General features: G+C 40.1%; 1 protein-coding gene across 4 annotated transcripts in view; it reads left to right on the top strand.

Moving 5' to 3' along the window:
* Positions 1-967: 967 nt before the first annotated feature.
* NDRG3 (NDRG family member 3) overlaps positions 968-13,154 on the top strand; it is a 108,703-nt gene continuing 96,516 nt past the window's right edge. For 3 of the 4 annotated variants that reach the window (XM_037811012.1, XM_037811013.1, XM_037811010.1), the window contains exon 1: positions 968-1,038. The gene's annotated coding sequence lies outside the window, so the exon portion shown is untranslated. Of the gene's footprint in view, positions 1,039-2,026; positions 2,048-13,154 lie in introns of those variants that run through there. The other variant, XM_037811011.1, reaches the window with a different exon arrangement.

Here is a 13,154-nt window from a genome sequence, read left to right as displayed (position 1 = left end):
AGCATTTTACATGCATACTATCATTTAGTCCTTAACCATATGAGATAGCTTCTTTATTTTTCCTTATAGATGAGGAACTCAGGCATGGATGAGCTTAATCTAAACAGGAACATACAGAGAGTAAGTAGGGGAGAGTGAATTAGAACCAATTTGGCACTCAGAAAATGTTAGTGAAAGAACATAAATTTTATAATAAAGGGCTGTGCTCAATGCTAGTTTTTCCCTACCCAGATTTGGTTCAGGAATTGTGCTGAGCCTACAAAGATGAGCAAAAATATTACAGACAGTCACTGCCCTTGAGATGTGTGGTAATATTTGTTCCATTTACCCTACTTAAGAGAATATCTTAATTTTAATCAGTGATACTTAATATAAAATAAATACTAGGTTAACTAATAAACTAGGGGAAGGGATTATGTCCTGTACATTTTGTTGTTATTTAAATTGTTGGGTGTTTAATGTTTGTGATCGTTCTGGAAAAAAAATTTCATTTCTCATGTTGCACTCTATAAATCAGGTGGTGCGGCTGGCAGTTGTAAAAGACCGTACATAATAGAGGACTTGGAATTAGGAGATGAGACTTGACTTCTAGTTCTTAAATTGCTGTTATCCACCAAAAATTTAAGCGTCTTCCACATGCCAAGCGCTGTGCCAGCTGCCTTATGACTTTGAGTATGTCACTGCCTCTCTCTGGACCTACGTAAAAGGATGCCATGACTTGTAACGGTTCTTAGGGACTTCATAAAATGTGACTTAGGGGAAGGGGAAGAGTCCGTGGATCCGCCACACTCAATACCCCTTCCGGCAACTCTAGTTTGGGATTCTCTGAGGACACTCCGCAGCCAGAACTACGTCCAAGATGACTCCGTCATCTCCTCCCTGCTCGGCCACCATCTCGGTAGTTCCCGAGGCAGGCGGGCCCATTGCGCTTGCGCAGGCCCTGCACTCTTAGTGCGCCTGCGTATCGCAGAGACTCCCTGCCCCTCGCCGCCTCCGCCGCCGCCGCTGCTGCACTGACGGCGGTTACCCGCGCTTCAGGTGAGTGAGCTTGTCTGCACGGCCCGTTGGGGACGCGCGGCGCCGCAAACGGAGGCGTCTCTTCCTTTGCCTTCTTCCCGGTTCTCTTCTGCGGTGCGGCGGTGTCTGGGGACCTGCGCTGCTGACCTCCTCAGGTCCCCCAGCGCCCTTCGCCCCACCCGCCGCACCTCGGTGAGCCCGGCCTCCCTTGACCGCTTCCCGCGCCTAGCCCGCAGGCGATAGCTTGCGGCCGGCGGGGACGAGCCTCCGGGCGTCCTGGACCCTGGGTCGTAGGGACCCATCGCAGGCGCCTCCCCCTTTCCTGCTCCTATTCTGCAGGCGGCGGCGCTCGGTGGGCCTCGGGGTCGGGCGTCCGTCTGCCCCCGCCGCCCTGGGGATAAGGGGGCTTGGAAAATGGGTTGTGAGCTCGCCTTGCACCCGTGCGGCCCCGAAGCAGCGAAGACCACTGCTGGGCGGGACTCCACGACGACCGTGCTAGGGAGAGGCTTAATAACCCCCACTTTACAGATGAGGAAACTGAGGCACACAGAGGCGAAGTGCCGTGTTCAAGGTCACGCGGCTGGCAAGTGACATAGCCGCTCTTCGAACTCAGGATCTTGGGCTTTTAGGCCAGTCCAGTTGAAATTTGTTTGTACCTCTAAAAAAATTACAAGTACACTTGATATTTCTGGAATTGCTTCTCGAACGTCACAAAAGTGGTTGCAAAAAACAATATTTCCTTCTTGTTGGAGTTCAGTTGAGGTGTTAGTGTAAAAATAATAATAGCAGCAATGATGTTAATAACCGCTAACGTTTCTCCATCGCCTGTATGTGCCAGGGATCTTGCTAAGCATTTAATTAAGATTATCTCACTGAATACCTCAGTTCTTCCCAATCCATTGCTTCCCCCTTCCTTTTCATGCAGCCTTTTTTTTCTGCAGAACTGGCCTCCCTATCACAGGTAGACTAGGAGCCTCATGGCTTAGAAGACAGGGAAGCAGTACTGTGGAAGTTTACTGGCAGAGTAGGGGTAAGTAAACCTTGTCTGCTTGCATCCAGATTTTCCCTTCAACCTGTCCCCCAGAGGATATAATTAGCCTTCCTTTTGTGGCTGCTAGAGCAGCAATGGGCTAGCTAGGCTAGCTTGACTGGAAGGTGACAGAGCAGATTTGGCAAGCATTCACCTTATCCTGGAGCTTTGAGGTTCTGTCCAATGCTGGGCTTAAACATTTCAGTCTTTAGAAAAAGCGAAAACAGAAAGAGAGCATTGACAGAGTGGTGTTGAATATACGAAGCCTCCCATGATTTAAAGTCCCAAATGAGCAGCTGTAAAAATGTGTTTCTCCCCCAAAACAACTAGCTCTGATAACTAGTGTCTATTTTGCAACACTAAAATGCCCAAGCCTTCTCCCTTAGCAAATCCTCCTCCATACTTCAAAGACTCCACTCAACATACTTTCCCTGTGAAGTCCTTCCTATTAGAATTAATCATTCTCCTCTGTGCAGTTGACCCTTTTCCTGTTATAGCATTTATCAGATTTTTCTGTCCTCTTTAAGAAGCTAAAGAGTTGAGGCCTCAGTGTTCCCCTAGGACTTGAGTCCCTTAAGGTCAGAGGTCATCTTCATAGCCCCAAATTCCTGGCTCATAGTAGGCTCTTTGTAGAGACAAACTCCACTGCTCCCTTTCAGTACTCAAAGGGTGATATTTTCCTGCTGCCCTTCAATTTTCCTTTACTGTTCCTCCTTTAATTCAACTCCTGATTATCTCCTGCCACTCCAAGGCTTCTATTTTGTTGTTTCTGAAAATTTGCAGATAAGGTTCCTATATCAGGTAGCCTGTTTATCCTTAGCAGTGGAGTTGGGATATGCTTCTAAGTGTTGCATATGACCTTTTAATCTAGTTCTAAGTACATGTAAGATTCATTCTTTCTTTTGCCTTATGTGATGTTATCAGAGTAATCATAATTTTTACCATATATTATTACATAGTATTTATAATAATAAATATTCAAAAGGGCCCTGGGGGTAGGGTGGGGAGGGGAGGGCAGCAGAACTGTGCATAGTGTCTCTAAATGAAGCTTCTTAAAGGATTTTTCTAACTAATTTTCTATAACTATTTTGAATTGTTATGTGTAAGGTATGGTGTTGGTAAGGTAGAAGATTTACAGTTGAGTAAAATGGTTACTGTTGCTTATTTGCTAACTGGGAAACACAATATCTAGCTGTAATTCCAGTCAACTAAAAACTGCCATGTTAGTGTTACAAGCAAAGCAATATGAGAATATAAAGGAATAAGATATTCCAACATGGGACATTTTGTAAAATCATATATTGTAAATGGTTTATAATGTAGAATGTAGGGGAACTAGCAATAGAGAGCAATTAAGGAAGGGGGAACAATAATCCAAGAAGAACAGGTAAGCTATTTAACATTTCTGGGGATGCCCAGGAATGACTATGGTCTGTTAATTTCTGATGGATATAGTAGGAACAAGTTCACAGAAATGTTGCTATATTAGGTAACTTTCTTGGGGTAAAGTAGGAACAGGTTGGAAGTAAAGCAGTTATCTTAAAAAAAAAAAAAAAATCATATATTGTTCAAGCTGAAAGGAAGCCCCGAGTCATTGAGTCCAGCATCACTTTCACAGACATCATCCGGGAAGTGAACTTGTCCAAGGTCACAGAATTGGGGCTACAACTCGAAATTCCAGAATTTTTATCCATTAAAGATTTGTCAGTATTTCTTCTCTCAGAAAAATACTTGAATTCATCCCTAAAAATATTAATCAGCAGCTCTTTATTAAAATTCCATTTAAGTGCTTAGAACAGGTGGGGAAAAAGAAACAAAAAATTGAAGACATAATTCATGGCTTCAAGGAGCTTTTGGTCTATGGGGGCGAGTAAAGAACTGTTCTGTAATATTGAATGTTATAAGACAGTGTATAACTTATTATTTATTGTGTAATAGCAGGATTGTGTCCTAGGATTGGGGGAGGGGGTAAGAGAGATTAGTATGAGCTGTGGTAGTAAGAGAGCACTTTGAGGAGGAGTTAGGATTTATCTGGGCTTTGACAGATTGGTAGGGTCAGAACTAATTAAAAGGACAAGGAAAGCATTTTGACGCAGAGGTGATAAAACTGAACCAAGATAACAGTGACATATTTAGAAAACAGTAAAAAAAATCTGGCTTGACCACCTTGGCTTGATTGGGTTAGAGCAGGTTCCCAAACTTCACTTGTATCAGAATCACTGGCAGGCTTGTTAAAACCCAGTTTGCCGGGCCTCAGCTCCAGAGGGTCTGATTAAGTAGGTCTGGGTTAGGTACCAAGAGTTTACATTTCTACGCTTTCCCAAGTGATGCTTAGGCTGCTACTCCATGAACCAGACTGTGAGAACCACCTGATTAGAAGATTGAGAGCTAGAGACAGAAACTATCAAAGAACTTGTTCCCAAACACTATGTCTGTGTGTGTGTGTGTGTGTGTGTGTTGTATACTGGCACAGAAAAGTTCTGGAAAGATACACATCAAATTGTAACAGTATCACTTCTGGGACTGGGATTTAGGTGTTGGGAAGTTCACTTTTTACTTTAAACCTTTTATGTTATTTTTGCATTGTACATATTGCTTTGGAAAAGAAAGGAAAAAACATCCTTTTTTTTTGAGATACATACCAAGATATTTATGGGTTATGAAAAGCTTGTTGAAGTAATCTATTGTCATATAACAAACATTTTTAAGACTTTCTGCTGTATGCCAGATGCTATTAGCTTCTGGAAATACAAAGCCTGTGCTAGTTGTCATCTGGTGATTGAGCTGGGCAGATTACAACTCTTAGTATCATGTGAACTTCCTAAGGGCAAGAACCAGGGTCTGGCTCTGTCTGGTAGATAATAGGCACTTGGTAAATCATGAGTGTGTAAGCAAATCCGTGACACAAGTGAGGAGATTCTGCAAGACAAATTGATAGGCCTGACTGGATACGTAGGGATAATGAAAGGAAGAGGCACATCAAGGAGGGCTTTCAAATCCAAAGGTTATTGTGTTTTGGGTTTACTGACAGAACTGGGTGTCAAATCATTTATTCTGAAAGCCCTCCCCCGTTTTGAAAATAGCAACAAAAACTTTACCTAGATTGAGTATGAGTGTCTTAGCTTGGCAGGCTGCTATCACAAATACCACAAACTGGTTTTGGCTTAGCAGCAGGGATTTATTGGCTCACGGTTTTGAGCATAGCATTCCAAAATCTAGATACCAGCAAGGCTTGCTTTCTTAAAGATTGTAGTGTTCTGGTGCTGGCTACCAGCAATCCTTAGGGTTTCTTGGCTTTCCCATCACATGCATGAAGACCTCTCATCTCTCTTCCAGATTCCCCAATAATTCTATTGTATTTATAATATTTACCATATAATTTGGCTGTTAATTTTTCCCTTATTAATGTGAGATATATGGAGATGTTTTAAATGCTATGCAAATATGAGGTGTTATGTCTTTTGATCTTATCTCTTCAGTGAGAGGGAAGGTGCCATTTCAATTCTGAGATACACCCCTCCCCATAATGCCTGAAACAGTTTGACATATTATCAGTCATAAATAAATATGTATTGTCTGTGGCTGAATGGTGTGAATGGAAGAAATATGGCTTTGCAGTCTGAGTTGTATTCTATATAAACACTAATCACAGCACTAAAAGGCTTTGTGATTGAACTAGGTAAAGCATGAAGGGTATGGAGCAGGAATTCTCCCCACCTTTTTGTGTGGAGGTGCTACTTTTTATCTCTCCCAGGGATTTAATATAGGAAATGAGGTTTAATTTCCCAAGAGGAGGAGTGGCTTCCCCAGGCCTTGACTGTTGGACATTTGGCCATATTCCTCTTTAGCACCTGGAAATGCCCACAGTCTATACAGTTTGGGTTTCTCAGTTAATCAGGTATAAACTTCTGATTCAGCCACTTCTTGTACTTGATTTTATTACTTATATTAATATTTTTTTAATTTTAAGTTTTGCAAAATCTTTTTAAAGGTGATGCTCTTTCACATGTAGGGGTAATAACTGTCATTTTGGGGGGACTTTGAATGTGATGCCCTAAAAACTCATAAATCCAATAAATTAGGGTAAGGAAAATTGTATGTAGGTCATAAAAATGATGTGAAGTTGCTTCTCTTTTTTAATGATAATTTAAAATTATCAGTCTTGTCAGTTTTTCTTTTAATTGGCAATCTTTCCAGAAATACCATTTGCTTTCTAAACAGATACAGTTGTTCATTAAAAGTGACAGCTGTATCCTAACAATGCTTCTACATTTTTAAGCCTGAACTTTCAACTCATGGATAAAAATTGAATGCTTTTTAAATTTGTGAAATTTAAAGCCATTGTACATGAAACCATACTACATAACCAAGAAAGGAAAAGAGAGGAACCAAACTTATTGTCTCTTTATCCCTGCACTCAAGAAAGCTCTGGGGGCAGGGATCCTCCTGTAGTTATTCAACTTTTGAAATTGTTGCTTCTTTTTTAAATCATTATGTTGGGACATAGTTTTAACTAGGATCTTGAGTAAAATGTAATTTTGGGTGATCAGGTAGTCTGATAGATTGCTTTTCAAGTGTCTGCAGATAACTGCAGGTCTCTCCTGTTAATTAAAGTAATAATGATAGTAATATCTGAACTTTGGTGCTTTGCAATTTTCAAAATTCTTCAATTACTAAGATCCTGGTAAACTCCAATAGCCAAACCTGAGAAAATAAGTAGAAGAATTAATGATCAATCAGCATCACAGGGGAAAAGTTGTTTATAGAGGCCTGTCTGAGCTCTGGGTGCAGACTGGTATCTTGCCACTTGCTATCTCTGACTTGCAGCAAATTACAAAGCTTCTCTATGCCTTAGTTTCTTCTTCTGTAAAATGGGGAGGATAATAGTCATGTAAGTAAGTTCGGGAATGAAATGAAATAATGAATGGATAAATTGCTCATCAAGTTGCCTGGCATAGAGTAAATGCTTAGTAAATTTGTAAAATGGGGAAAATAGTAGTCATATAACTATGTTTGGAAATGAAATTAAATAATGAATGGATAAAGTGCTCATCAGTTTGCTTGGCATAGAGTAAATGCTCAATAAATAAAGGCCATCCATACACCTTGTGTTCTTTCTGAAAGTAAAAGTGGGTGGGAGCACCCCTTACATTAGACTCACCTTCCTGTTGTGTCACTCCTGAATTCTAGGAGCAGGTGGTAAACAGGATGTTTGCAGAGACTGCCAAGCTGAGAATCTGAGCCTGCCCTATGTATTCATTCTATTCGGTGCAGAGCCAATATAGATAACTCTTAAAACAAAGAATCTCCTATATAGGTGCCTACTTGTTAATTCCAGAAGCCTATCAGCCAGCCAAAGCTCTAACACAGGGTCATACAAAAGTAACTCTAGAATCAGAAGTACTACCCTCTGCCTTCTACTCTTTAAGCTAAGGATACTACAAAAACTACTGCCAGCAAGGCCCTTGTGAATTACTCTTGGGATGGGCCCAGGGTTCCAAGCAGCTGTAAGCCCTGATTCCCTGAAAACAGTTTTATTCTTTAAGATAGCCTGAATGGAGGTAAAGGACAAACTAGAGCCCAAAAATGTAAGGGGTGCTCCCACCCACTTTTACTTTCAGAAAAACACAAGGTATATGGATGGCCCTTATCCAGGACTGGGGAGGAGCAGGGATATTTCCTGTTAAAATGAGGATATGTGGAAGTGCCTCAGCAGCTGCCTTTGACCCCACCCCACCTATGCTTTTGTAGATATTGAGGATAGCATCTCTGAAAGTATTTATTCTGGTGAAGAGGAACCCAGGTTTCCTTTATGCAGTGAAAAATCTCAGTGAGCTGTATTGTTTCTTCCGTGGAGCTGGGTGGTTAAGTGGTTTGGCTTGTTTATCTGGCTTTCTTGGGAATCTCCTGAGACCCCTTGCTTTCCTGAAGGTCCCCAGGAGACAGCAGTGAAACCAACATCCATTACCCTAGATAGTTGAGAGGATGCTTAAGTCAGTAGTTTTGTGGTTATATTAATTTTTTTCTTTAACCATGTCAAAGCTTAAGGTAATTGTGCTTCTTTATAGACAATTGTAGAATTTAGCCCAGGACTCTGGGATAATTTTCAGAGCCTAGGCTAGGAGTCCAGACGCTAATGCCAGCTCCTCTGTTTTCTCACACGAGAATGAGAACGTTACTATAGACTGGTTGTTCTCAACCCAAGCTGCATGTAAGAATTACCTGTGGAATTCTAAAAGCAATACCAAGGCCCTATCCTAGCCCCGTTAAATTAGATCTTTAGGATTGGAGCCTAGGTATTGATAGTCTTCAAAGCTCCCCATGTCTTTCTAATTTGCAGCTAGTATAACTACTAGATAAGATGATCAAGTTTTAAACAACTGACGAAGTTAAGCCTCTGTCATTATGGTCATCAGAAACCCTCGGTTGGTTGCTCACACAGTAAATTCCAATTCAAGTGCTCTGTGTTCTGACCCAGCCTACTTTTGTAGCTTTGTCTTCTTTTCGAGCTGCATTGTTTTTCTTGGTGTCTTTTTTTTTTTTCTTTGTTAGAGAAGTTGTGGGTTTACAGAACAATCATACATTAAATAACAGGATTCCCATATACCACCCCACACCATCACCTTTCATTGGTATGGAACATTTGTTACAATTGATGATAGCACATTTTTATAATTGTACTATTAATTAAAGTCCATTGTTTAACTTAGGGTTCACTGTATAATGTAGTTCCATGGATTTTTTTTTAATTTATTGTTACCATATATACAATCTAACAGTTCCCCTTTTAATCATATTCAGATATATATTTCAGTGCTGTTAAGTGTGTTCACAATGTTGTACTACCATCACCACCATCTATTACCAGAACATTTCCATCATTCCAAATAGGAACCCTGTACATTTTAAGGCTTAACTTACCGAAATTCCCTATCTCCTCTCTGTCCCCTGGTAACCTATATTCTAGATTCTGACTCTGTGAGTTTGCTTATTCTAATTCTTTCAAAACAGATCATACAATATTTGTCCTTTTGTGTCTGGCTTATTTCACTCAACATGATGTCTTCAAGGTTCATCCATGTTGTTGCATGTATCAGGACTTCATTCCTTTTTACGGCTGAATAATATTCCATTGTATGTATATACCACATTTTATTTATCCATTCGTTGGTTGATGGACACTTGGGTTTTTTCCATCTTTTGGCAATTGTGAATACTGCCGCTATGAACATCCCTGTGCAAATATGTGTTCGAGTCCCTGCTTTCAATTCTTTTGGGTACATACCTAGTAATGGGATTGCTGGATTATGTGATACTTCTGAGAAACTGCCAAACTGTCTTCCACAGTGGCTGCATCATTTTATGTTGCCATCTTCTTGGTGTCTTGGTGTCTCCTACATACAATGTGTACATTTTCCCCTTTACCAACCTTTATGTCCTTACCTGGAATGTCTTCCCTTCTCACTTCTTTTGGGAATCTCCCTGACCATCCCTGCCCTTATGTATTTCTCCCATGTCTGCTGGTTCTGAGTTTCATATAGCTCTGGTTATCTGTTCTGAAAACTAGATGCTATGTAAGATACGATACTTAGGCAAAATTTTGACTTCTTGGGGAGGTGTGACACATGGAAATACCACCGGTTTGACTCATATGCTATTAAACATCTGTGTGATATCTTGTATTGTTGGCTATCTTGTTATGTACATGTATCTTGTAAATACTAGTTGATGGATAGCCATTGTGACTTGGCTCTAATTGACATTTTTAGCCTTATCTCCTATTTCCAACAGGAATCCTCTGCTCTTGCCAAACTGGAACATTTTTCCAGCAGACCTCATTCTTTCTCATATGTTGCCCTTTGTTTAAGTTCTCTTTCCTTCCTGTAATTCCTTCTATTATTATTTACCCATCTCAACCTACAAGAATTATCTGTTCTTCAAGGTGCAGTTCAAATTCCACTTCCTACAGGAAACTTTCTCAGCACCTACAACCTGCATTGACTGACCTTTGCCCTAAGCTCTGTAACTCTTAGAGCAGTAGTCCACAACTGGAGGTGATTTGCTCCCTGCTCCCTGCCCCCTGCCCCAAAGAGACATTTTGGTTGTCAGAATTGGTGCTGAGGGGTACTACTGGCATCTTGTGGGTAGAGGCCAGGGATGCTGCTAAACATCTCACAACGAACAGGACTAAGCCCCCACAACAAAGATTTAAAATGTCTGTGGTGCCTCGGTTATCGAGTTCATAGGCTCATATGTATACTGCCTTGAATTTTAGTGATTTGTTTATGAACTAGTAGACCTTATCTCCCACAGATTTTGGCCTACAGTTTGCCTTACAACAGTTTGCCTTACAGCAAACTGTAGTCCCAAATCTGTGCTTTCTTGTTATTAACCACATATCAGGTTTTAATCATAGAGCCTGTGGCTAATCCTGACTGCTTATGGTAACTTTTTTAATTCAGTTTTATTGAGATATATTCACATACCATACAGTCTTCCATGGTGTACAATCAACTGTTCACAGTACCATCATTGTAGTTGTTTATTCATCACCCCAAACTATTTTTGAACATTTTCCTTACACCAGAAAGAAACAGAATAAGAATAAAAAATAAAAGTAAGAAAGAACACCCAAGTCATCCCCTGCATCCCACCCTATTTTTCATTTAGTTTTTGTCCCCAATTTTCTACCCATCCATCCATACACTGGATAAAGGGAGTGTGATCCACAAGGTGGTTTTTTTTTCTCAATTTTTAAACTTTTTATTTTGAAATAATTTTAGACTCACAAGAAGTTATAAAAATAGTACATAAACCCCCATGTACCCTTTACCCAGCTTCCCCCAATTATAATATTTTGCATAATCATAGTACATTTTTTTAAAATTCAGTTTTATTGAAATATATTCACATACCATACAATCATCCATGGTGTCTAATCAGCAGTTCACAGTATTATATAGTTATGCATTCATCACCCCAATCCATTTTTTAATATTTTTCAGAATAAGAATAAAAAACAAAAGTAAAAAAGAACACCCATATCATCCCCCCACACACCCTATTTTTCATTTAGTTTCTGTCCCCATTTTTCTACTTATCCATCCATACACTGGATAAAGGGAGTGTGATCCACAGGGTTTTCACAATCACATTGTCACGCCTTGTAAGCTACATTGTTAGACAGTCATCTTCACGAGTCCAGGCTACTGGGTTGGAGTTTGATAGTTTCAGGTATTTACCTCTAGCTATTCCAATACATTAAAACCTAAGAGGTGTTATCTGTGTAGTGCATAAGAATGTCCACCAGAGTGACCTCTCAACTCCATTTGAAATCTCTCAGCCACTGAAATTTTATTTCGTTTCATTTTGCATCCCCCTTTCGGTCAAGAAGATGTTCTCAATCGCATGATGCTGGGTCCAGATTCTTCCCCAGGAGTCATATCCTGTGTTGCCAGGGAGATTTATACCCCTGGGAGTCAGGTCCCACATAAGGGGGAGGACAGTGAGTTCACCTGCTGAGGTGGCTTAGCTAGAGAGAGAGAGAGGGCCACATCTGAGCAACGAGGCACTCCGGGAAAGTCTTAAGCAGAATTATAAGCAGGTTTAGCCTCTCCTTTGCAGTAATGAGCTTCATAAGGGCAAGTCCGATGATAGAGGGCTTGGAACATCAAACTGCCAGTCCTCAATGTTTGTGAGAACATTAGCAACAGTCCAGGTGAAGAAGTCCAACACTTTCGCATTTTCCCCAGCTCCTTAGGGGCCCTGCGTATACATTTTTATTCTCTGCCCAAATTACTTTGGGATGTGTCACTATTTCACTCTAATCTATACTAACCTACTATATCTCACTCCCTATTCAAAGTTGCATGTAGTTGTGATTCACAAAGTTTTCACAATCACCCTGTCACCCCTTTGCTTACTGTAATTTTGGACTAGAGATAAAGAGGTCCTCAGTCCGGGATGGTTGCAGTGAGGCAGTCTGCTGGTTTTTTTCTCCTTTTCACCTCCCGCTCTTTTCATCTGTGATGACCTGGGTGACATTGTGATTCAGGGCATAGAGTTAGCAGTTAGTATCAGAAGATCTGGGTTTAAATTCCAGTTGTGCCATTTATTACTTGTGTTATTTTGGGCAATCCATTTCACTTCTTTAAACTTCAGTTTCCTCATCTCTATAGTAGAGATGATGCCAGTGACCCAGTATTTTACCTCGGGGTGCCATTGTGATAATCCAGTGAGAGTTTAGATGTGAAGGTGCTTTATAAATTGTAAAGGGCTACAATATTACTCATTCAGCCAGTGTTTGTAGATAATTAAAAAAAAAAAGAAAAGATGTCAGTCTGCTGGCTGCAGGAGCAGCCTACCTTCCCAGCCAGTCTGACCGTTCCGTGCATCTTTTTAGCTATAACTGCTTTAGCACTAGCTCCAGCTGAGCCCTTCCAGTTCATTCTCTTCAGTATGCCTCCTTTGTTGAATGCCTTCATTCTGTTTTGGTTGTCTGTCAAGAAGCCTATTGCAACCTTGTCAAAATTAAAAGCAATGAACTCTGCCCTAGAATACTAATTAGTACATGATGTTATTACAGCCTAGCAAAAACTGATAAAGGCCGGAAAATTACCTTGATCATAGTAGAAAGCTATGAGACAGCATTTAGAAAGCCAACAATACATATGCAAAGTCCTTTTCTGTCTTTTTTAAGTAACAAAGCAAGGTGTATTCTTAAATAATTTTTTATCATTTTTTTATTGTAGAATATAATATATATACATAGAAGTGATAACTTTCCAAGTGAAATTTAACAAATACTTAGAGAAGAAATTTCAAAGAATATTATAGGTTACAGTTACACACTTTCAGTTATTTCCTTATTGTGAAATATAACATATATACAAAAAAGGTAATATCTTTCAAAGTATGCTTTAACAAGTAGTTTATAGGAAATTTCCGAAGTTGTTATGAGTTATAGTACCATAGTTTCAATTATTTCCTTTTTGTGAAATATAATGTATATACAAAAAGGTTATAGCTTTCAAATTACAATAAATTAAAAAAATTTTTTTTTACAAATACTCCCCCTTCCCCAGTAACCTCCAGTCTGCTTCCTATC

The sequence above is a fragment of the Choloepus didactylus genome, chromosome 19 (assembly GCF_015220235.1).
Source record: "Choloepus didactylus isolate mChoDid1 chromosome 19, mChoDid1.pri, whole genome shotgun sequence".
Taxonomy (NCBI): domain Eukaryota; kingdom Metazoa; phylum Chordata; class Mammalia; order Pilosa; family Megalonychidae; genus Choloepus; species Choloepus didactylus.
The sequence above is the reverse complement of the archived record's forward strand: the minus strand, read 5'-3'. Positions and strand labels throughout refer to the sequence as shown.